The sequence below is a fragment of the Gnatocerus cornutus genome, chromosome 4 (genome assembly GCF_029298725.1).
Source record: "Gnatocerus cornutus isolate USDA-ARS CGAHR chromosome 4, icGnaCorn1.1, whole genome shotgun sequence".
Lineage (NCBI taxonomy): Eukaryota > Metazoa > Arthropoda > Insecta > Coleoptera > Tenebrionidae > Gnatocerus > Gnatocerus cornutus.
Window position 1 is genome coordinate 4143877 of NC_142236.1, and position 26161 is coordinate 4170037.

The 26161-nt window shown below is 31.7% G+C and overlaps 1 protein-coding gene across 3 annotated transcripts in view; it reads right to left on the reverse strand.

Annotated features, from left to right (window-relative positions):
• The window catches only part of LOC148176136 (sodium- and chloride-dependent glycine transporter 2-like), a 135077-nt gene that overhangs the window by 39323 nt on the left and 69593 nt on the right, over positions 1–26161 (reverse strand). For all 3 annotated transcript variants that reach the window (XR_015769890.1, XR_015769891.1, XM_088033671.1), the window contains exon 2: positions 23261–23285. The gene's annotated coding sequence lies outside the window, so the exon portion shown is untranslated. The remainder of the gene's footprint in view (positions 1–23260; positions 23286–26161) is intronic.

Here is a 26161-nt window from a genome sequence, read left to right on the forward strand (position 1 = left end):
GTAGGCTAAGCTTTTGTCGTTATATTGGTCTAGTTATATTCGATGTAGTTAGATTGATTTTATTAAACACAAGTTGTTATACGTGATGTGGATAAAGCGAATTTTGTTTTCGCTATATTCGATGTAGTTGAGTTGATTCTGCGTTGTTAATTTCGATGTAGTGAGACTAAGTCTTAAACACTTTTTTTGTTATATTCGATGTAGTGAAGTTGATCCATTAAAGACAATGTCGTTATCACTCTGCTTTCGTTGTTATTTCGATGTAGTTCACGCTTAAGTTAAGCTTTTGTCGTTAGTTAATGTAGTTAAATTCGATATAGTAAGATAAGTATATTAAACACAAGCTGTTGTTATGTGGTTAAAACCGATTTTGTTTTTGCTATATTCGATGTAGTTGAGTTGATTCTGCGTTGTTAACTTCGATGTAGTGAGACTAAGTCTTAAACACTTTTTTTGTTATATTCGATGTAGTGAAGTTGATCCATTAAAGACAATGTCGTTATCACTCTGCTTTCGTTGTTATTTCGATGTAGTTCACGCTTAAGTTAAGCTTTTGTCGTTAGTTAATGTAGTTAAATTCGATATAGTAAGATAAGTATATTAAACACAAGCTGTTGTTATGTGGTTAAAACCGATTTTGTTTTTGCTATATTCGATGTAGTTAAGTTGTTTCTGCTTTGTGAATTTTGATGTAGTGAGCTTTTTTGTTACAGTCGATGTAGTAAGGTTGATCGATACAGTAAGATAAGTATATTAAACACAAGCTGTTGTTATGTGGTTAAAACCGATTTTGTTTTTGCTATATTCGATGTAGTTAAGTTGTTTCTGCTTTGTGAATTTTGATGTAGTGAGCTTTTTTGTTACAGTCGATGTAGTAAGGTTGATCTATTAAGCACAATGCCGTTTTCATTCTGCTTTCGTTGTAATTTCGATGTAGTTCACACCTAGGCTAAGCTTTTGTCGTTATATTGATCTAGTTACACAGTTATATTCGATGTAGTTAGACAGGTTTATTAAACACAAGCTGTTATATGTGATGTAGATAACGCTAATTTTGTTTTCGCTATATTCGATGTGGTTAAGTTGATTCTGCTTTGTTAATTTCGATGTAGTAAGACCAAGTCTTAAACACTTTTTTTGTTATATTTGATGTAGTGAATTTGATCTATTGAAGACAATGTCGTTATCATTCTGCTTTCGATGTAGTTCACACCTAGGCTAAGCTTTTGTCGTTATATTGATCTAGTTACGCAGTTATATTCGATGTAGTTAGACAGGTTTATTAAACGCAAGCTGTTAGATGTGATGTGGATAAAGCAAATTTTGTTTTCGCTATATTCGATGTAGTTAAGTTGATTCTGCTCTGTTAATTTCGATGTAGTAAGACTAAGTCTTAAGCACTTTTTTTGTTATATTTGATGTAGTGAGGTTAATCCATTCAAGACAATGTCGTTATCATTCTGCTTTCGTCGTTATTTCGATGTAGTTCACGCGGAAGCTAAGCTTTTGTCGTTATGTTGATGTAGTTATATTCGATATAGTAAGATAAGTTTATTAAACACAAGCTGTTGTTATGTGGTTAAAACCGACTTTGTTTCTGCCATATTCGATTTTATTAAGTTGTTTTAGCTTTGTTAATTTCGATATAGTAAAACTCAGTGTAGTAAACACTTTTTTGTTATAGTCGATGTAGTAATATTAATCCATTAGGCACAATGTCGTTATCATTCTGCTTTCGTTGTTACTTCAATGTAGTTCACACCTAGGCTGAGCTTTTGTCGTCAATATGTAGTTACGCAGTTATATTCGATGTAGTTAGACAGGTTTATTAAACACAAGCTGTTATCTGCGATGTGGTTAAAGCTTATTTTATTTTTGCTATATTCGATAAAGTTAAGCTGATTCAGCTATGTTGATTTCGATGTAGTAAAACTAAGTATAGTAAACACAAGCTCAGCCTTACGCTGAGCTTTTGTTGTTTTGTGTGATGTAGTTGAAGCTAATTTTGTTTTCGCTACCATTAAACTGATTAGCTTTGCTAAGCTTTATTATTAAATTCGATGTAGTTAGACTAAGTTAATTAAACGCAAATTCGATGTACTAAAACTAAACACCTTCGGCAGAGCTTTTTTCGTTATATTCGATATAGGAAAACTGAATTTGCTAAACGCAAAAAAGCTCAAAAAATAAATGTCTTAGATAATTCCTAGACCGTCTAGAAGTCTAGGTAAATGATTGATGTGTGCACTAGCCTACTTTCTTTCCTTTGTGTGGCAGCCACGTGTAATTTTTCCATGCACTTCCACTAATCAAGAAGTTAATGAATCCGCCGCCTTTTCGCCGCCCCCGGTGTATTTCAGACGCCATAATCCGATTGCTGGCTTCCGTGTCGCATAAATCACGGCCTAACATTAAACATCAGTAAAGCGTACATTTAAACAGTACAAATTTGTTTATGTAACATGGAAAATTAGCACTGACAACGGCTCAGCCGGGATTATTAACGCCGTTATAATTCTTAAATGTCGACTAGTGAAGGGAGCGGCTTCTTGAATAAAACGAGAAGATTCATATTCTGAGAATATAGCGCATAATTCAGCACTTGAAGTATATTAAATACTACGTCATGTTCAAGGGATATTAACGGGCGCTAGTAGTTTTACCTGGGAAAAAAATTAATCGTCTTTGAAATCTTTGTGTTATCCGAACTTCAATCAAACTTTGAAAACTGTTTTGTTTGTGCACAAAGAAGGGTTGACTTTAATTTTTCCAAGAGTTTAATCGAATCAGCTCTCGCAACTTAACCTCGATTTTGACGGAGACGGATTGCTTTTTTAACGTTAAGTTTTAATTAAAATCGTTAACGTTAAAATTGTTAGCGTATTCTGTTTCACGTAGTCACAATTAATCGTTCGCTTGTTCATTGTTTAAACTTTAGATAAAGTTTATTGAAACTCGATGTTAGTTGGAGTGAAAATTTGCATAACTCTAACGCCGTTTACGATGCCCTCAGGTAATGAGAGCCTTTAGAGCTTTGTGCGTAAGTGCTTGTGTAATACAGACGTCTATCTTTAGGAGGTTTGCGTAATTGGGGGGTTTACTACTTTTCCAGCTTTTAGATGATCATAAACGCCTAGAAATTAGAGAGGATCTCTTCAACAATCTTGATAGAGATTTTTAATTCTGCGGTACTAAGTTTATGAAATACGTTTTCAATCGTTTCTAATTCAGTTATTTGTTAATGTACACGAATAATTAGCACAAATTCTGCATAAAATGAGCAACACTAAAATGAGTTTGATCCACAAATAAACAAGATGTTGACCAAATTAGGTTTTCAGAAGGTCTTTCTGAAAAAAAAAATTATAATCAAATTTTTGAGAAAATTTTGGAAATGCCAACTTTTAAATTTTTTGCGAGCTTTTAATAATGACATTTGTTACACTTAATAAGCATTTCAGTGTTAGCAGAATGACTTAATTTCACTGACATCAAGTAATTGATATTGGAATTATGGTGCTCAAAGCGAGATGTTGATACCTTATGTAATTGACAAATTTTTAATTTTTATAGGCTGACTCTGAGAGCCTATAAGTTTGACATCTGGCATGCATAATTAAGCATTTGAAAGTCAACAAACCAACTAAATTCAAGAGTTGTCTAATCAATTAGTTCGAAATTATGGAACTTGAAGCAAAATTTTTAAAATAAACATATGGCACTCAAGGCGAGATATTTATACTGTTGGTAACTGCCAAATTTCTAATTTTTTGCAGACTGACATTGTTAGCCTATAAGTTTGACATTTGGCATTTTTAACAAGCATTTTAAAGTCATCAAATCGACCACATTTCATTATCATTAAGTCATTTATTGAGCATTATGAAATTCAAAACGAAATTTTGGATTTTTTTTTATAAATTCCCATTTTCAAGTTCTTGCGGCTGTTATAATTTTAAGGTTAATTTTGACATTTGGCACACTTGGTAGGCAATTCAGTGACTCGATTTGACTGACAGTCAGTAAGTTTTATTACAGTTATAATAGACAAGATGTTAACACTTTTGGTAACTGACAAGTTTTTAATTTTTATAGCCTATAATTTTGACATTTGGCACACTTAATAAATATGTCAAAGTCAGCAAATTGATTAAATTACCCTGTCATATTATCGTTTATTTCAAAATTATAAAACTCAAAGCTGTCATTATAAGTATAATTTTGACATTTTTCATATTTAATAGCCATTTTAGTGTTAGTAGATTGACCATGTTTGACTTATAGGCAGTAATTTATATTGGAGTTATGCTACTCAAAGCGAGATTTTGATACTGTAGGTATTCGACAAATTTCTAATTTTTCAGAGGCTGACGCTGTGAGCCTATAACTTTGACATTTAGTATACTTAATAAGCATCTCAAAATCAGCAAACTGACCAAATATTACTGTCACCTTGGTGTTGCTTTTGAAATTATGGAACTGAAGCACAATTTTAGATTTTTTTGAAAATAGCCAATTTCCAATTTTTCCGCGGCTGTCATTATGAGCCTATAATTTTGACATTTGGCACATTTAATAGACATTTCAATGTAGGTAAACTAATTTGACCGTCATCACTTAATTCATGTAGAAATTATGACATAAAGCGAGATTCTATACTTTAGACAACTAACAATTTTTTGTTTTTAAAGACTGACGCTATGAGTTTATAAGTTTGACATTTGGCACACTTAATAATCATCTAAAATTCACCTTCATCTAATGATTTTTTTCTAAATTATAGAATTTAATATAAAATTTTTGACATTGTTCGTAAATATCAAATATCGAATGTTGTGGCCACTGTAATTATGGGCCTATAATTTAGACAATTGGCACACTTAATAAGCATTTCAAAGTCAGCAAATTAATTAAATGTTACTGTTATCTAATTATTCAATTCAAAATTATGCAATTCAAGCAAAATTTTGAAAAAAATTGTAAATAACAAATTTGGATTTATTTACCACTGACATTATGGGCCTAAAATTGTGACGTTTGGTATATTTAATGAGCATTTCAAAGACAGCAAACTGACCAAAATGCACTGTCATCTGGTCATTTATTTTAAAATTAAGATGCTGAACGCGAAATTTTCTAATGTTTTTTGTAATAATCAAATTTCCAATTTTTTGCGGCTGTCAGTATGAGCCTATAATTTTGACATTTGGCACATTTGTGTATTAATTAATTATTAACCATATTTGACTGATAAGCAGTAATTTATATTTTAGTTATGGCACTCAAAGCGACGTTCTGATACTGACAAATTTCTAAGACTGCGCTATGAGTCTATAAATTTGACATTTGTCATTTTAATAAACCCAATGATTTATTTCCCAACTGGAATTTTTTTGTAAATGGCAAATTTTAATTGTTTTATTGACGAACATTATTTGCCTATAGGTTAGACATTTAGGAGTAAAAAGAGTCATAAATGACAAGTTTCTAATATTTTGGTGGTCTATAAGTTAATTATAAACGCCAAATTTTCGTGTTTTTTTTTCTGTTTTTATCATAAGCTTATAAGTTTTACATTTGGCACTTGTAATAGAGATTTTTACGCTAGTAACATGACTTTTACAATTATTTATCGAAGGATCCAGTAGAAAAAAGTCCCGGCGCCTCCACCATTTCTAAGATTATCTTCCTAGGAGCACAAACTAACGATAAATTCTCCGTGTTTTCTCAGAATCGCTTGGTTTCTTTAAGGGTTTTCCCTTGCAAATTTTCTAACCATTTTGTAATTGAGGAGTTATTTTTCAAAACTCAATAAATCCAATTTTGACTAACAGTGGGTTTGATGTGAATTTGAGATTATTTTAGGTAAATCTAACAATGGATATATTTTATTCAGTAAAAAACCCCTTGCTTAAACATTGCGTTACCTTCTTATGCCAAAATAGTTGAAGTAAATTTAAAGAAAAGTGAACAAATTATTGCTTTTTCTAAACGCTTGTGAAAATTTATAAAATGGATTTATTAAGTTTTGAAAAATAACTCCTTAATTATCAAATTTCCAATTTTTTGTCAGTACGAGCCTATAATTTTGACATTGGACACATTTGTGTATTAATTAATTTATTAACCATATTTGACTAATAAGCAGTAATTTATATTTTAGTTATGGCACTCAAAGCGACATTCTAATACTGACTAATTTCTAATATTTTTAAGACTGCGCTATGAGCCTATAAGTTTGACATTTGGCATTTTAATAAATATGTCAAAGTTAACAAAATGATCAAACTTCACTGTCACCTAATGATTTATTTCCCAACTGAAACTTAAAGCAAATTTTTTTGCAAATGCCAAATTAAATTTTTTTTATTGGCGAACACTATTAGCTTTTACATTTGGTACTTAATAGGCTTTTGGAAGTTAGTAGAGTCACAAGATTTTACTGACCTCAAGACATTTATATTGAAGTTTTGGTATTCAAGGCGAGATGCTGACACTTCTAGTAAATGACAAGTTTCTAGCTTTTTAGGGGCCTATAGGTTAATTATAAATGCCCAATTTTTATTTTTTTTGATTTTTATAATAAGCCTATAAATTTTATATTTGGCACATTTCACAGGCATTTCAATGCCAAACTCCACAATTATTGAGCATCGAGTGTAAAAAAAGTCCCGGCGCCTCCACCATTTTAAGATTATCTTCCTAGGAGCACAAACTACCGATAAATTCTCCGTGTTCCCTCAGAACCGCTTGGTTCATTTAAGGGTTTTCCCTCGCAAGTTTGGATAAACTTTGTCCGCATATTTTCCCCATCACTTGTCCAGGTAAAGGACAAATTCCGGCAATCCATCGCGAGCGTCGAAAGCTATTACTGTGATTAATTTCACGCAAGTCCTGGTTGGTTCATTTGGAAAGGGATTGACAAATGAAATGGTGGTCAACAGGACAATTAGTTTGATTCACGTGAAGTGTGAATATGTAATGCACCAGTATTCCCATTGCAATAAACAGCCGCCGGTAATGAGCGAAACGAATAAATTTTCCTCACCCGGCAGAAAACAATTAACATGAAAAAAGGAGAAGCAGGAAAACGCTATTGACTTTCAATTTCGAATTTATTTAAATCCTGCACTTGGCGTCACTAAAAATATTTTTCTACCGTTCCAATTCCCATCTTTTCTGTACAATTCGCGATTATCTCCTTCCTCCGTCTTTCTACATGTACACATCACAAAGAATCGATGAGATTCAGCAACAACATCATTATTGAAATTAGATTCGGCGCGAATTCGTTAAGTACACAGTTTAAAGCCCGTCGAATCAATCAATCGGGTTAATTAGTCCGGCATTAGGCCCGGAAAAGTCCGGGCAAACGAGCGCTTAGTGCGACAGCTTATAACATTTGCACATACACATAAGGCCTGTCGTCGCCGAGCATCAATCATGTGCTTGTAAAGGCAACAATGATTGATCGTTTGTGTGCGAATTTTTAAATGAAAATAATGCGACGTGAACTCGTCTCGTACGACGAAATGAGACGTTTTTCGAATGTTTCGGGGGTGGCGAAGGCTTGTCGCCGCCCCTTTTAGCATTTTAACTTGACGGGAATTGTATGTGATATATTAACTTGCGGTAGAGACGGGGGCGGTAATGAAGTGTTACCGCACGCTCAAATATGTTGACTTTGACGGACGCAAGAACTGGGAGTCAAAAATGGCGCGCCAATAAATTTGTCACTCCTCTGTCAAATTAAAATTCTTTATCCAATCATATATTAATTTCAATCCGGAATCTTCCGGGACGTCGATTTTTCGCCGAATTATGAATAAATGCACCGTGACGTGATTTCCCCATTCTCAGAACGATCTCGTTGAAAATTTTTATTAAGCAATCCGAGAGCTGATTTTATGAAAGCTTCCGCTTCCATAAAACGTCATTAACGCTCTCGTTACATAAAATACGTGAAAGCCGATTTTGGGGGGCTGCAATGATCTGATTAGAGGCCGAGTCCGAGCGGGAAGTGAAAAAGCTAACGGCATTGTCCTCGTTTTGCTGTTTTTCACGTTGACAATAGAATATTTTACATTAACCCCAACGTCACGAGGTCTCGGGGGTGCTTTAAGTCATGAAATTAAGCTGGGGTTGCCTTATGAGAATAAATTTTTTGACGGTTTGGCTTAACTAATGTTGATTTATGCCGGACGAGGCTGGAAATGTGAAATGCTGAGGTGAGGAAGGAAATAAGAGTGGGGAAAAGAGAGAAATACACGAAATCCTTTTTTTTTCAGGTTGGCAGATGTGATTTTTCAGAGGATGTCAACTATGACAGCGTTACATGTTTAACCTCAACCTGACAGAAGATAAGTCATCTATTTTACGTTTACTTCTGATGTAGATAAATGGCGGGTAAAACTTGGAACTTATTCAGCATGCCAAATGTCAAACTTATAATGTCATAACACCAATATAAATTATTGGAAAAAATTTATGACAAATTCCATAATTCAGAAATAAATGTGTATGTGTAATAAATTCAGAAATAAATAAAAGTGTGCCAAATGTCAGAATTATAGGCTCAAATCGTCAGTCTCTAAAAAATTAGGAATTTGTCAGTTGCCAAAAGTATCAAATCAATATCTCGCTTTAAGTGCCATCACTTTAACATAAATTACGGGAAGCTAGTCAAATCCACTTAGCTTACAAACATTAAAATGCCTATTAAGTGAACCAAATGTCAAAATTATAGGCTCATAATGACAGTCGTAAAAAAATCGAAAATTGACCATTTACAAAAAATTCAAAAATTTGCTTTCAGTTCCATAATTCCAACAAATCTTATACAATGACAGTAAAATCTGGTCAGTTTGCTGACTGACATATTTATTAGATATGCCAAAAGTCAATTATAGGCTCATAGTGTCATCCTCTGCAAAATTGGAAACATATCGAATATCAAGAGTATCAAAATCACGCGTTGAGTGCCATAACTCCAAATACAAATTACTGGATATCAGTCAAATGTGGTCAATCCACTAACACTAGAATGCCTTTTAAATGTGCCAAATGTTAAAATTATAGACTCATAATGACACCATCAAATAATTAAAAATTAGATATTTACAAAAAAAGTCTAAAATGTTGCTGTCAGTTCCATAATTCCGAAATAAATGACCAACTGACCCTAAATTTGGTCAATTTGCTTCGTTCTAAATCTTTATTAAGCATGCCAAATGTCAAAATTATAGGTCTATGATGACAGTTGTAAAAGAATTCAAATAAGCCATTAACAAAAATTTTCCAAAATTTTGCTTTGAGTTCCATAATGTAATAATTAAATAAATAATAACATAAGAGTAAAATTTGATCGGTTTGCTAACTTTGACATATTTGTTTAGTATGCCAAATGTCAAACTTGTAGGCTCCTAGTGCAGCCTCTAAAAACTGGTCATTTGTCAAAAGTGTCGCAACTCCAACATAAATTACGCAATGTTAGTCAAATTCTCAATTTACTAATATTAAAATGCCTATTAAATGAGCCAAATGTCAAAATTATAGGTTCATAATGACAGCCGCAAAAAAAATGAAAATCGGCCTATTACAAAAAAATTAAAAATATTGCTTTCAGTTCCATAATTCATAAAGATATAAGCAAATAACAGTAAAATTTAGTCAGTTCGCTGACTTTGACATATTTATTAAGTATGCCAAATGCCAAAATTATAGACTATGAAAAATTAGAAACTTGTCAGTTATCAAAAGCATCAATATCTTACCTGTCACGACTAGAAAATAACTTACTGTCAGTCAAATTGAGTCACTAAAATGCCTACTAAGTGTGCCAAATGTCAAAATTCTAACCTTATAATAACAGCCGCAAAAACTGGAAAATTGGAATTTATAAAAAAATCCAAAATTTCGATTTGAGTTCCATAATGCCTCAATAAGTAACTTCATGATAATTAAATATAATCAATTTGATGATTTTCTAATGCTTATTAAAATACCAAATGACAAACTTATAGGCTAACAGCGTCAGCCTGTAAAAAATTAGAAATATGTCAGTTATCAATAGTATCAATATCTCGTCTTGAGTGCCATAATTTAATAAAACTACTTGATGTAAGTAAAATCTAGTCACTCTACTAACACGAAAATGCCTATTAGATGTGCCAAATGCCAAAATTACAGGTTCATGATGACAGTTGCAAAAAAATCAAAAATTTCGTTTTAAGTTCCATAATTTTGAACTAATTGAATAGACGACACTGAAATTTAGTCAATTTGTAGACTTTCAAATGCCCATTCAGCATGCCAAATATCAAACTTATAGGCTCATAGCGTCAGCCTGTAAAAATTTGAAACTTGCCAATTAGAAAAGTGTCAAAATCTCGCCTTGAGGGTCATAACTCCGATATTCAATTACTTGATGTCACTCAAATTAAGTCACTCGGCTAACACTGAAATGCTTATTAAGTGTGGCAAATGTCAATATTACAGGTTTATTATGACATTCGCAAAAAAATCAAAAGTTTCCATTTCCAAAAATTTTCCAAATTTCGCTTAGAGTTTCGTAACTCCGAAATTGTATGTCTAAAATTTGGTAAGCTAGTTGGTCAATGCTTATTAAGTAAGTCAAATGTCAAACTTATAGGCTGTATATAGAGTCAGCCTGCAAAAATTAGGAACGTGCCAATTAGATAAAGTATTAACATCTCGCCTTGAGCGCCATAAGTCTAATATCAATTACTTGATGTTTGTCAAATTAAGTCGCTATGCTAACACTGAAATGCTTAATAAGGGTGCCAAATGTCAAAATTATTGGCTTATGACACTCGCAAAAAAATTCGAAAGCTAGTTCCAAAAAGTTTTCAAAATTTCGCTTAGAGTCCCATAATTCCGAAATAAAAAATTAGATGACAGAAATTTAATGGGTTAGCTAACTTTGAAATGCTTATTAAGTATGTCAAATGTCAAACTTATAGGCTAATAGTGTCCATCAATGAAAAATTCGAAACTTGACAGATACCAAAAAAATCAACATATCGCTTTGAGAGTCAAAACTGCAATATAAATTAATCGATATTAGTCAGCTTTAGTCTCTCTATTAACACCAAATGTGTGCCAAATGTCAAACTTATAGGCCCATAACAGCCGCCTAAAAAAAATCGAAATTTCCTATTTGCAAAAAAAATTCAAATTTTTAATTTGACTTCGATAACTACGAAATAAATGATAAAATTTGGTCAGCTGGTTGGTCAATGCTTATTAAGTACGTCAAATGTCAAACTCACAAGCCCAAAATATCAGATTTCTAAAAAAAATGACAGTTTGTCGTTTGATAAAAATTTCCAAACGTCTAGTTTTCCAGAGTCTTTTAATTTTAAAATAAATCACTCGATAAGTTTGAAACTTAGCGAGTTCACTAACTTCGAGAAGCTAATTACAGGCGCCAAATGTCTAACTTACCGGTTTATAATTACAAACGGGGAAAAAAATCGAAATTTCCTATCAAAAAAAGATAAATTTGGTGGACATGTCTAAAGTTCCGGCTTATAAATGACAGCCGTCGAATTTTTAAAAATTCACAAAATATCGCATATAAATCACGCAATAATTGCAAAATTTGGCCAGCTTACCAATTTAAAGTCGTACATTGTTTGTCATAAATTTATAGCTTTATAAACATAGGCGTAGAAAGTGTAACGGGGCGCATCCACCATTTCTCTCAACGTTGTCATTGCACTACTAGAAACAAAAAAAAATTAGCGCGCCATAAATTCGTTCTTATTTACAATTTTAAATATTCCCCTGAAATCAGCCCCCATAAACAACGTCCATAAAGCCCCTTTTTGTTCTCGTGATTAACCGCCTCTGTTATAATCTGCGCATTATCTCATTGTAATTAAATGTAAAGTCTTTTTTACCTTTCCGTTTTTACTTAGTAAAAAACCGAAAGAGCAAAATCCGGTTTTTGCCACTAATTAATTAATCCCACCACTTATCAAATCCGGGCATTTCACATGGCAAAAGTAACAAGTTTTTCCATTTAGAATGCTAAAAGCAAAGAACACAGCGAACACGTAATATTTCAGGGTAGCGCCGGCTACAAAAGCAAATTATCATATCCGTTGTATAATGTGTTCTTTTGCATCCCCCTACGGTGAATTCCACTTGAATTATTCCCAGGATTCCGGGCGTAATAGCGACGCTGCTGCAAGTGTGTAAGAAATGATTATCATTACCGAAAATGTCTCCGACGGCGGGCGTCTGATTTGGTCGACGCTGGAATGACGACGCTTATGAAACATCGCCTCTAATTAATCGACGGAATTTTCAGGGTTTTTGGCGAACGAGTTGTTTAATTAAATTACAGGTAATTAAGAAACAATATTATCCCGGCGCATCCACCATTCTTCAAATCGTCTTTTATCTCTGCGATTTTTGCCGGAGAATCCCGTTTAAAATTCTCATCCCTTTTCTCGTATAATTTAAGCAAAACCCTTTAGAAATCTTGTAGGTTGTCGAGGTGTGGCAGATAAATAATGGGATAACCGTGTGAGATTGCGTGCTTCCGCTCGACCAACGTCCACAATCTCACCGAAATTCAGTCAAGCAAAAAATTGCTTAGCATACGAACCCGAACATTGTTCCCGGACTTATTTACATCAAGAGAGCATAAATCACCGGGAAAAATGAGCGCCGTGCTAATTCCTCAACGTCCACAACAACTCAATTGGTGCAAAGTCTGCTTATTGCGATATTTCCGAGTCAATAACGAGGGACGAGTCCGGGGGCCATGAATCGCATTGAATACAAAAAGAGCCTAGAAATAAAGCGTTTGAAAGGAGACAGTTCGTGTGGAAACGAAACGTGACCAATAACCGCCTTTGGTTATTGTTACAGCCTAAAGAATGGTTCTCTGTGTAACTGCCGTTATTTATAAGTATCGAATAGCTCTTTTGAATGACGCTCGAGCTTTATTAAGTACATTCCATGCACTGAAACGAACTTGTTGAAAAGCTGCGACTCACTTAAAAATCCATATATTGGAAAACACAGCTTTCAACGAGCGCTTTTCTTGATACGTGATAAAAACGACCGAGGAAATACAAAACGCGTGAGATGAAAGTGGATGACGATGGGAAACTAAAAAATTTTTAATTAACTAGAATTTGAAATGGTTGGATGCGCCGGGATAATCTATTTTGCGTTGTACTAAATTTATCAAATCACAAAAACATAAATCGATAAATAAAGAAATAGATTCTGTGTGATTTAAAAAAAATAGAATGCTATGATGTTCTGCACAATTTTTTGGGGAATCCCAACTTTCAGATACTTTTGAATCAATTGTTCTTTCAAATTTGGACTCTTCCAGAACATCTATCTTTCTTTAAACAGTTCTAGGTGTTTGAAGATTCTCTGAAATTCTCTTCTCTTAGTATTCCAGAGTTTCTTAAGATTCCCTCGCATTATTTGAAATTCTGCAAATTCTCAAATTCTTTGAAAACGCCTAAGAATTTCTAAAACTTTTCCCGATTCTATAAAACTGTGAAATTTTGTAGCATTGCCTGTTCTCTATAAGTTTCTTGTATTATTTAAAATTTTTCAAAATCTCTATGTTCTAAAAGTTTTGGGATTCACTGGTAAGTTATTGAAATTCATTCACTCGAATTTTCTCTAAAGCTTTTAAAATCATTCAAATATCAGTAAATTAATTCGTTTTCCTAGGTGCGCTAAAGCTTTTAGAATTCGGCGAAGTTTAATATAATTTCATATTTTTTTTTTAAAATTCCTGTGAACTATTATCTGAAATTCCCTGGCAATTTCTGACTGTTTAAAAACACAATCAAATTCAGATCCTGTAAAAATCTATGAGATTTTTTCTTAAGATTTTGTTAAATTATACAATTCATCGAAATTATTTAGAATGAATGACAAAGTTTTACAAAACCCTCTGGGTTTGGATTTTTTCCAGATTTTCTAGGTTTCTCTAAAAGTTTAAAAGATTCGCCGGAATTCAATAAAATGTCGTTCAACTCATGTCGTTTACAGGAGTTTTGGTCCTATTTCCTCTTCTAGGTGTCTTTAAGATCATTCGAAATTCTCTGACATGATTCCAAAATTTTTTTAATGTATTGCAAAACTTTTTAAAAAATTTGAAAAAGTCTCTGGGGTTTTATAGATTTCTAAAAAAATTCTTAAAAGTGTCTATGATTTCTAAAACTCTGTTTTATACTATAGAACTGTAGAATTCTTCGGATTTACTTTTGGATTCCGAAAAATTTTCTTCAATTTTCTAGTTTTGTGATGTTCTCTATAAATCTCTAGTATTATCTAACATTCTTCAAAATTTTCGCAAGGTTCTCTGTGTATAAGATTTAGGATTTGCCATATCTTATAGAATTTAATAAAACTCAAATTTCCTGTAATTTTTCTGGGGTCATTCCAACCTAAATTTAGATTTCAATTTTTTTTCTAGAATTCATTAATTTTTCCAGGTTCTCCAATTTTAGGATAAAATTTTATACAATTTCTTAGAACTCTCTGTAAATTATCTGAGATTTTCTGGTTGTTTGAGAACGTATTTAACTTCGTTAACATCCTCTGGAATTCTTTAAAGCTATTTTAGGCTTAGAGTTCCTCAAAATTCCTTAAAATTCTACAATTCTGCAGGATTATTTCGGATGAATGCTAAGGTTTCACAATTTTTTTTAAATTTAATTTTTTTTTCTGGTTTTCTAGATTTCTTTTAAAGATTTGCTGGATGTTTTTAAACTCTAAAATTCTTCGGCACTTCTTCAAAAAGTCTTCAATATACAGTAGAATTGTTTAGGAGTAGATAAGATTCTTTGACATTCTAAGACCTACGATTCTTTGGCATTATTCAGAATTTTCAAAAACTCTATAGGCTTCTCTGGAATTCTATGAGAGTGAATAAGATTCCCAAGAATTCTCCCCAATTCTACAACTGTAGAATTCCTCCTTTTAATTTTTAGATTTCGTAAAATTCCTTCCAATTCTATGACACTGTCTGAGCTTTTCTATGATTCTAAAAAATTATCAAAAATTCTTTCTCTAAAAGATTGAGGATTCATTGGTATCCTATCAAATTTTGTAAGATTTCTTCAGAATTTCTGAATGTATATCCTCTGGAATCATCCAGAATCCCTTAGACTCCGTGAGTTTATTTGAAATTCTGTAAAATTCTCTAGAATTCGATAAGCTAAAACTCTTCTATATTGTCTGAAAAGAATCACCTAGAATTCTTCAAAATGATTTCTATATTCATTAATTTCTCTAGGTTCTTTAAGGATTTTAAGATTCGGCGAAATTCAATGACATTTCGTACAATTTCCTGCAAATTAAGACTTCCTGCAAATTAACTGGAATTTTCTGTCAATTTCTCAGTGTTTGGGAAAGCATTTAGGTTCATGAAGATCCTCTAGAATTAGAGTTTCGTAAAATTTCATAAAATTATACAATTCAGCGAGAGTATTTGGAATAAATTTTAAGGTTTTTCTAGGTTTCTACAGACGATTTAAAGATTTGCCTGTATTCTTTAAAATTCCATAGAATTTAAAACTCAAGCCGTTCACAGGATTTTTGGTTCTGTAAATTCGTTCGGTTTTATAGGTTTTTCTAGGTGTATTTAAAATCCCTTGAAATTCTGTTTTCCAAAAATTGTATAAGTTTCAACTTTCCAGATTTCTTGAAATTCTTCTGAATTTACAAAAAATTCCTACGGTTCTATGTACTTCTTCAAAATTCCTTCAATATGCCTAAGATTTCCTAAAACTCTCCTTGATTCTAAAGAATCGGAAAATCTTTCTGTTTAATTTTTTTGTAAAACTTCCTTCTACTCTCTGGGATTCTCTCAGGATTTTTATAAATCTCTGAGATTATCAAAATTTTTTAAAATTTTGTCTAAAGATCTCTCTTTCTTTAAAACGTTTAGGATTTACTTACATCTTATTGAACTTTATACAATTCATTTAAATTTTCTTTAAATTCAACGAGATCATCCAGGATTTAGTTAAAATTCTGTAAAATTTTGAATTCTCTAGGCTAAAACTCTCCTGTATTGTCTGAAGAAATTATCAAAAATTCTTCAGAATATTTTCTAAAATTCGCTATTTTTTCCCAGGTTCTCGGCAAAATTCGACAAAATTTCATACACTTGAAAACCGTCTGTAAATTATTTAAATTTTTTTGTCAATTTCTGGCTGTTTGAGAACGTATTTAGGTTTATATAGATCGTCTGAAATTCTTTGAAACTTTTTAAGAGTTCTTTAAAATTCTATAAAGTTCTGCAAGTTTTTGGGTTTATTTAGAATAAATGTTAAATTTTACAAAAACCAATAAATTTGGATTTTTTGCGAATTTTCTTCAAAAGTTTTAAAAATGTGTCAAAATTCCATAAAATCTCCTAGAATTTAAAAATTTTTTTAACAATTTCTCTATAAATTCCACCAAAAAAATATTTAGATTTTCTCGGATTTGATTTTTTAGAATTTTCGGATGCTACACAATTAGAAGAACGAAATTAGAACGAAAACTGGAACAAATTTTAGCATATGAAGATTCAACACTCTGAAATCTTGAAAATTGACCCATTCGTTAAAAAGTATAAAGTTCTAGCAATGAAAATGCTAGATTTGGATAAAAAAATACGAAAACAAAACGTAAAATTAGAGAAAGCTCAGAGACACAGGAATTTATTAAAAAGCTGCAACATTTCGAAACATCACAAATTCAAATCATCACAGTCTACAGTTTCTCAAAGGTAATATGACGACCCAAAGCTAGTGTCTGTATTAATTAAATCAAGAAAATCCGGCTATCCCGGCGCATCCACCATTTTTCCCAAAAGAAAAGTATATTTCTCATTACAAACTTCCCTTTTCCGAATAGGTGAGCCGTGGAACGTGATGGAAAGAGCACTTTACATGGGTCATTCAGTTTCGTGTTGTACATACTGCGGATGCCGACCCTTCTACATAATAAATATAGATGCGGTTTTGGAATTCAACCCTTGAAGATAATTTTACATACACAATCGTCATTTCAGTCCAAAAATTTTAATTAATAAAAAATAAAGAAGAAAGAAACTCCCGTCATTCTAATCAGAATCCGACGATAAAATTCCACTACTCTCTAGAACTTCCCGCCCCCGCTCCCACTCCCGCCGCCCCCAACGTCATAAAGCGCTGCATCGTTCAGTTGCACGATTCGTGTTTATAACTTACGTGAAATGAATGAAGCTCCTAGTTTGCAAATTGATCGACAAGTTGTAATTGAGTTCTGTCAAGTTCTGAACCGATATTCACCGGAATTTTTGATTCGATTAGTCCGGAGCGTATGTACCGGATTTCGGTGATACTAATGTATCTATCCGTCAACGGTCTCAGGGGTCGTAAGGGCCGACGGAATAACGACGTCGGAGACTTGCAGATTCGGTCTCGGGTAATTTAAAAAAATGGAAAATCTCCGGACGGCGGTTTGCGTACACCGGAGCGGATCCGGGCTAATGAACATCATATTTATCCTCTTAGGAGCGAGAAAGGGGGAGGATGACGAATCAACACGTGAGAGGAACAAAGCTTGTGAAGAGGAAAATTGGTTTATTTGAGTCGACTAGTAGGCTGTGCGTAATTCTATTGATCTAGGGGGCTGGGAATTTCACTAATTAATTACTGTCATAATTCGGGGCTTTATTAAATTGTGATTGTCAAATTTGCAGGCAAATAAATAGACCTAACCGGAATTTTACCTCTTGTTATGAATGGAAAATTAAGGTACGTCGAATCAAAATTATTTTCAGAACTTAATTATTGCTGTCATTGCTAAAAACTAATTCAATATTAGTATAATGACAAAACCATTGATTTTGAAAACTATTAAAGCTCGACAATGTCACTCTGAATGCCGCTATATTTGAAAATTGTCGATGGGTAAACACAGATTTTACTAATTTAAACATTCGCAAATTATTTGAAGATTGACAGTGTTAATTTTTGCACCTCTGAGTAGATTTGCTCAAGCTGTTTCTTTAAATCCGTTTCTTAAAAGCGCCAAATTTGAAAATTGTAGCCCAATAAACAAAGATTTTAGAAATCTTGAAATGATAATAATCATTAAAAGTTAAATTGTAAAAGTAACCACAGTGTTATTCTGAATGTCATAATTAAAGTAACTCTTAGTCGATTATTGGAAAATTTGGTGAAATTGTGCCTGGTAAACTGTTTGTATAGAGCGCGAAATTTGAACACAGAACACAAATTTTACAAATTTTGAAATTTAAAATTCACTTAAAGTTCGCCGGAGTGACAAAAATATTCCAGTCGATAAAAATTTGGTAAACTTGTTTTAGGTTGTTCCTCTTCCACTATTTTTTTAAAGCGCCAAATTTGAAAATTGTAAACCAATAAAGGCAGATTTTACAAATTTTGAAATTTGAAAACAATTTGAAGATCGACAGTGTTACATTGTGTGCCATAATTTTAGTACCTCTCAGTCGGTAATTGTAACATTTTGTGAAATTGTTATTCCTCAACTGTTTATTAAGTGCGCCAAAATTTCAACAAATTCAACAAATTTTGAAATTTAAAAATTATTAGAAATTCGACAGTGTTACTTTGAGACCCATAATTTCAGTATCTCTCAGTCGATAATTGACTGTTTTTTTTAAACTGTTTTTTTAGAGCGCCAAATTTGAAAATTGTAAAGCAGTAAACACAGATTTTACAAATTTTGAAATTTAAAATTCATTAGAAGTTTGATTATGCTACTCAGAGTGCCATAATATTTGCATGTCTCAGTCGATAATTGTAAAATTTGGTGAGATTGTTTCTTTTCAACTGTTTATTAAGTGCGCCAAATTTAAAAATTGTCGACTAATAAACACAAATTTTAGAAATTTTCAAATGTGAAAATAATTAGAACTTTAACAATGTTACTCTGATTGCCGTAATTTAAGAATCTCTCAATCGATAATTGTAAAATTTAGTGAAATTGTTCTTTATCGACAGTTTATTAAGTGCGGAAAATGTGGAAATTGTAAACGAATAAACACAGATTTTACAAATTTTGAAATTTAAAATTCATTAGAAGTTTGACTATGCTACTCAGAGTGCCATAATATTTGCACCTCTCAGTCGATAATTGTAAAATTTAGTGAGATTGTTTCTCCTCAACTGTTTATTAAATGTGCCAAAATTGAAAATTATAAACCAATAAACACAAATTTTACAAATTTTGAAATTTAAAAATTATTAGAAATTCGACAGTGTCACTTTGAGAACCATAATTTTAGTACCTTTCACTCGATAATTGTGAAAATTGGTGTAATTGTTCCTCTTCAACTGTTTTTTTGAAACGCCAAATTTGAAAATTGTAAAAGAGTAAACACAGATTTTACAAATTTTGAAATATAAAATTCATTAGAAGTTTGACTATGCTACTCAGAGTGCCATAATTTTTACACCTCTCAGTCGATAATTGTAAAATTTAGTGAGATTGTTTCTCCTCAACTGTCTATTAAGTGCGCCAAATTTGAAAATTGTAAACCAATAAACACAAATTTTACAAATTTTGAAATTTAAAAATTATTAGACATTCGACAGTGTTACTTTGAGAATCATAATTTTAGTACCTTTCAGTCGATAATTGTGAAAATTGGTGTGATTGTTCCTCTTCAACTGTTTTTTTCAGAGCGCCAAATTTGAAAATTGTAAAGCAGTAAACACAGATTTTACAAATTTTGAAATTTGAAATTTATTATAAGTTTGATTATGATACTCAGAGTGCCATAATATTTGCATGTCTAAGTCGAAAATTGTAAAATTTGGTGAGATTGTTTCTTTTCAACTGTTTATTAAGTGTGGCAAATTTAAAAATTGTCGACTAATAAACACAAATTTTAGAAATTTTCAAATGTGAAAATAATTAGAACTTTAACAATGCTACTCTGATTGCCGTAATTTAAGAATCTCTCAATCGATAATTGTAAAATTTAGTGAAATTGTTCTTTATCGACAGTTTATTAAGTGCGGAAAATGTGGAAATTGTAAACGAATAAACACAGATTTTAAAAATTTTGAAATTTAAAATTCATTAGAAGTTTGACTATGCTACTCAGAGTGCCATAATATTTGCACCTCTCAGTCGATAATTGTAAAATTTAGTGAGATTGTTTCTCCTCAACTGTTTATTAAATGTGCCAAAATTGAAAATTATAAACCAATAAACACAAATTTTAGAAATTTTGAAATTTAAAAATTATTAGAAATTCGACAGTGTCACTTTGAGAACCATAATTTTAGTACCTTTCACTCAATAATTGTGAAAATTAGTGTGATTGTTCCTCTTCAACTGTTTTTTCAGGGCGCCAAATTTGAAAATTGTAAAGCAGTAAACACAGATTTTACAAATTTTGAAATTTAAAATTCATTAGAAGTTTGACTATGCTACTCAGAGTGCCATAATATTTGCACCTCTCAGTCGATAATTGTAAAATTTAGTGAGATTGTTTCTCCACAACTGTCTATTAAGTGCGCCAAATTTGAAAATTGTAAACCAATAAACACAAATTTTACAAATTTTGAAATTTAAAAATTATTAGAAATTCGACAGTGTCACTTTGAGAACCATAATTTTAGTACCTTTCACTCGATAATTGTGAAAATTGGTGTGATTGTTCCTCTTCAACTGTTTTTTTCAGAGCGCCAAATTTGAAAATTGTAAAGCAGTAAACACAGATTTTACAAATTTTGAAATTTAAAATTCATTAGAAGTTTGACTATGCTACTCAAAGTGCCATAATATTTGCACCTCTCAGTCGATAATTGTAAAATTTAGTGAGATTGTTTCTCCTCAACTGTTTATTAAATGTGCCAAAATTGAAAATTATAAACCAATAAACACAAATTTTAGAAATTTTGAAATTTAAAAATTATTAGAAATTCGACAGTGTCACTTTGAGAACCATAATTTTAGTACCTTTCACTCAATAATTGTGAAAATTAGTGTGATTGTTCCTCTTCAACTGTTTTTTCAGGGCGCCAAATTTGAAAATTGTAAAGCAGTAAACACAGATTTTACAAATTTTGAAATTTAAAATTCATTAGAAGTTTGACTATGCTACTCAGAGTGCCATAATATTTGCACCTCTCAGTCGATAATTGTAAAATTTAGTGAGATTGTTTCTCCTCAACTGTTCCTTAAATGCGCTAAAATTGAAAATTGTAAACCAATAAACACAAATTTTAGAAATTTTGAAATTTAAAAATTATTAGAAATTCAACAGTGTTACTTTGAGAACCATAATTTTAGTACCTTTCACTCAATAATTGTGAAAATTAGTGTGATTGTTCCTCTTCAACTGTTTTTTCAGGGCGCCAAATTTGAAAATTGTAAAGCAGTAAACACAGATTTTACAAATTTTGAAATTTAAAATTCATTAGAAGTTTGACTATGCTACTCAGAGTGCCATAATATTTGCACCTCTCAGTCGAAAATTGTAAAATTTGGTGAGATTGTTTCTTTTCAACTGTTTATTAAGTGCGCCAAATTTAAAAATTGTCGACTAATAAACACAAATTTTAGAAATTTTCAAATGTGAAAATAATTAGAACTTTAACAGGGCTACTCTGATTGCCGTAATTTAAGAATCTCTCAATCGATAATTGTAAAATTTACAGTTTATTAAGTGCGGAAAAGGTGGAAATTGTCGACTGATAAACATAAATTTTAGAAATTTTCAAATGTGAAAATAATTAGAACTTTAACAGTGCTACTCTGTAATTTAAGAAACTTTCAATCGATAATTGTAAAATTTACAGTTTATTAAGTGCGGAAAATGTGGAAATTGTAAACGAATAAACACAGATTTTACGAATTTAGAAATATAAAAATTATTAGAAATCCGACATTGTTACTTTCTAACCCATAATTTTAGTACCGCTCAATAGATAAATGAGAAATTTTGTGAGATTGTTCCTGTTCAACTGCTTTTTCAGAGCGCCAAATTTGAAAATTGTAGACAGGTAATCACAAATTTTATAAATTTTGAAATTTGAAACTCATTAGAATTTCGACGGTGCCATAGTTCCAGTACTATTCAATCGATGTTTGTAAAATTCGGTATAGTAGTGCTTCTTTAACTGTTTCGCAAAAGCGCCAAATTTAAATATTGTAGAACACTAAGCACAGATTTCACAAACTTTATTAAAAGTCGACAGAGTGCTACAATTTTGATATTTCTTTGCCGATAAATGTAAAATTTAGTCAGGTTACTACCCACTCTTTAACTACTTTTTAATAACCGCAAATTTGAAAATGTAACCGTTATAAAAACACGTTGTCAAATTTTGAAAATTGCAATTTTTGTTGGATGTGCCATTTGTAAAAATTTTGAAAAAATTCAAAAACCAAACAATCCATACAATATAAGCAATTCAAACAATAGGCAAAGAAATCAAGCAAATAAAAAAACAGAAAAAAAAATGCTAATTGAGAGACATTTGAAATTTGCAACCAAACAAACACAATGCAACTCTTTAAAATTCTTTTATTCCAAACAAACCACCTGTCACTTTGTCAGCCTTTGAAAACAACATTGCCACAACTTTTCAATTAATCACAAAATTGCAAAACCCGCACAATAACAGACCCGAACCTTTGACTGCACTGAATCGAAATTCTTCGCTAATGAGCGAAAGTATCTATAACGAATTCCCGAGATTAAATTTGTCTCGTTATATCTGCTTTTGATACAAATAATAACACAGCTTTGTAACTTTTATGTCGTTTTTCGCAATTAGAGTAACAAAGGGCGAGCATAAAAAGCAAAAAAAGCGTTTAATTTAAAAAAGATCGCCGATATTGATCTGATGACAAATTCCATTCAATTTTCGCAAGTTTAGTTAAAAAGTGCATACTATCAATTTTAATGTAAAAAAATTTGCAATAAAAATGAGTGGCCGTCATCGCCGGCGGTAGCAATTTAAACATAAAACTTCGCTTTAGAGTCTATTTTTATATGTCTGGATGTGTATTTTTAGTGCAGACTGGAATAAACAAAATTCGCGTTTTTAGATTGACGAGCTTTTATTAAGTGAAGACTTCAATACTAATGGGTTTTTAATGTGAGACTTGAACTGCTGCGTCTGCTATTATACACAAAACCTGTCATGGAAGACGTTGTTTGATGTCAAAAAAAACGAAATAAATTAATAGTTTGGAAGTTTGATAGACTCACCTATCGATCGTGGCAGCGGCGGCTCCTAAAGCAAAAAAAAATTACAAACTATATGTCATTTGAAAAATGGTGGAGGCGCCGGGATAGTATTAAAATTCATTTTCCGCGCCCGTTCCATAAATAACTACAATTAATAAAAACTCGCTTAAAATTCGTCCGTCGTCGTAAAAAATAAACATCTCGTTTTAATTAAACCCTCCGTTTCCGTCGTCGTAACGCTAAACGTAGACAGAATAAACATAGAATCCCCTCGAAAGAGTTCGCAAGCGTTGCGGAAGCGGACATATGTAAACGAAGACTATACATTCGTTTCGGATAAGTTAATTTTATCTGAAACAATGTAATTACTCGGCGTGGCTCGCTGCAGATAAGAGTCTTATCAACGCCCGAAGCACGCACTTTAACGTAATAAACGTAATTTACAAACGAACGCTGGCAGACATCTAAACGACACAAGAAAGAAGTCGTTTCCGTTAACTAACGATGAAAAGAATGCACACGATTCGAGATTTATTATTGTCGTTTAGCGGACGAGAAATTTTCATACGATGTACTCGTTATAGATCTACTTTATTTTATAGGTCTCGAGTGAAGGCATATGCGGCAAAATGCAAATGGGGGAAGGAAAAAGGACTCGGGAGGGATACAAAATAAACGCAAATGGAGAAATGCAGACGGCGAAGGAACAACGGCTGTTGTGGCGTTTGCTATGATCACAGTGAAGACACTTTTTGCTCATACTCGGCCTTGACGATGAAAACTTTTCTACGGACTTCCACATGCTGGAACCCGAAAAACAGTTGAATTTAAAAGATGTAAGAAAATTTAAAATAAAGATGAGATTGTGGATTTGAAGTAGTAAATGTGATGAGTTTTAAAACGCGAAAGAAATACGAAGGGCAATTTTCCAAAATTTTGGTATTTCTCAGTCGATAATTGTAAACTTTGGTCAAGCGTTTTTTTTTTGAACTATTTCTTAAGGGCGCCAAATTTGAAAATTGCAGACCCATAAACACAGATTTTACAAAATTTGAAATTTTATAGTCATTTGAAGTTCGACAGTGTTGCCATGATTTCAGAATCTCTTATCAGTCGATAATTGAAAAATTTGGTGAAATTCATGTTTTCCTTTCGGAGCGACAAATCTCAAAATTCCAAAGCAATAAACGCAAATTTTAGAAATTTTGAAATCGTTAGAAATTTAGTAGTGTTACTCTGAGTGCCATACTTTCAGTACTTCTCAGTCGATAATTGTATAATTTGGAGGGGTCTTTCCTTTTTAACTGTTTGTTCAAAGCGCCAAATTTAAAAGTTGTACCAATAAACACAACTTTTAGAAATTTTGAAATTTTTAAACGCGCAACAGCGTCATTTTGAGCGCCATAATTCCGATGTCTGCCAGTGGACAAGTATAAAATTTTAGTCAAGTTGTTTCTATTTAACAGTTTTTAAACAGCGCCAGATTTGAAAATTGTAGGCTTATAATCACAGACTTTAAAAAATTTTTAATATTTAAAATGTGAAAATAAAAAAATTGGAAAACGTAAAAAAAATAAACTACAAAAATCTAGAACAAAAAAAAAGGGATATAATAAACTAAATGAGTAAAAAACTGAAAAAGCTGCAAAAACCAGGAAAATAGAATAAGAAAAGTCAAAAAAGCTCGACAAGCAATAGACTAAAATACAAAAAAAAATCCAGATATTTTAGAGTTTTAGTATTTCTTAGTCAATAATGGTAAAAAATGTTTCTTTTCAACTGTTTCTTAAGAGCACCAAATTTGAAAATTGTAGACAAAAAAATACAAATTTTACAAATTCCGAAACTTTAACGTTATTAAAATTTCGACGGTGTTATTTTACTACTCTTCAATCGAAAATTGTAAAATTTGGTCAAGCTGGTAGTCATTAATTCGTTACTAAAAGCGCCAAGTTCAAAAGTTGTAGACCAATAACCACAGATTTTAAAAATGTGGAAATTTAAAATTTGTCAAAAGTGCCACAGCGTCACTCTGAGCGCTATAATTGCCATATCTGTCTGTGGATAAGTATAAAGTTTGGTCAAGTTGTTTCTCTTACACTGTTTTAAACAGCGCCAAATTAAAAACTTGTAGGCTGCTAACCACAAATTTCATAAATTTTTAAATTTTTAATTTAACAAAAAACAAAAAAAAACGTAAAAATAGAAAGAAAAAAGAAGGAATTAACCAAACTTTAAATAAATATTTAAAGAAGCTGAAAAAACTGTATAAAAAACAGAAATGGTAAGAGAAAAAGTCTCAAAAACTCGATAAGCAATGGACTAAAATACAAGAAAAAAATTCAGACATTTCAAAAAAAAAAATGGCAGAATTTGAGTATTTTTTTAGTCGATAAAATTTGATAAAGTTGTTCTTCTTAAACTGCTTCTTTAGAGCGTCAAATTTGAAAATTGACGACAAATAAACAAAAATTTTACAAAATTTTAAGTTTATAAATTGTAAAAATTAAAAAAAAATAAGCAAAACAAAAACGTCTACAAAAATTGAAAGTAGAAAGAAAGAAAAACCAAACTAGATAATATATTTAAAAATGCGGAAAAAGCTGCAGAAAACTTTGAGAACCATAATTTTAGTACCTTTCACTCGATAATTGTGAAAATTGGTGTGATTGTTCCTCTTCAACTGTTCTTTCAGAGTGCCAAATTTGAAAATTGTAAAGCAGTAAACACAGATTTTACAAATTTTGAAATTTAAAATTCATTAGAAGTTTGACTATGCTACTCAGAGTGCCATAATATTTGCACCTCTCAGTCGAAAATTGTAAAATTTGGTGAGATTGTTTCTCCTCAGATGTTTATTAAATGCGCCAAATTTAAAAATTGTAAACCAATAAACATAAATTTTACAAAAGAAAGAAAAAA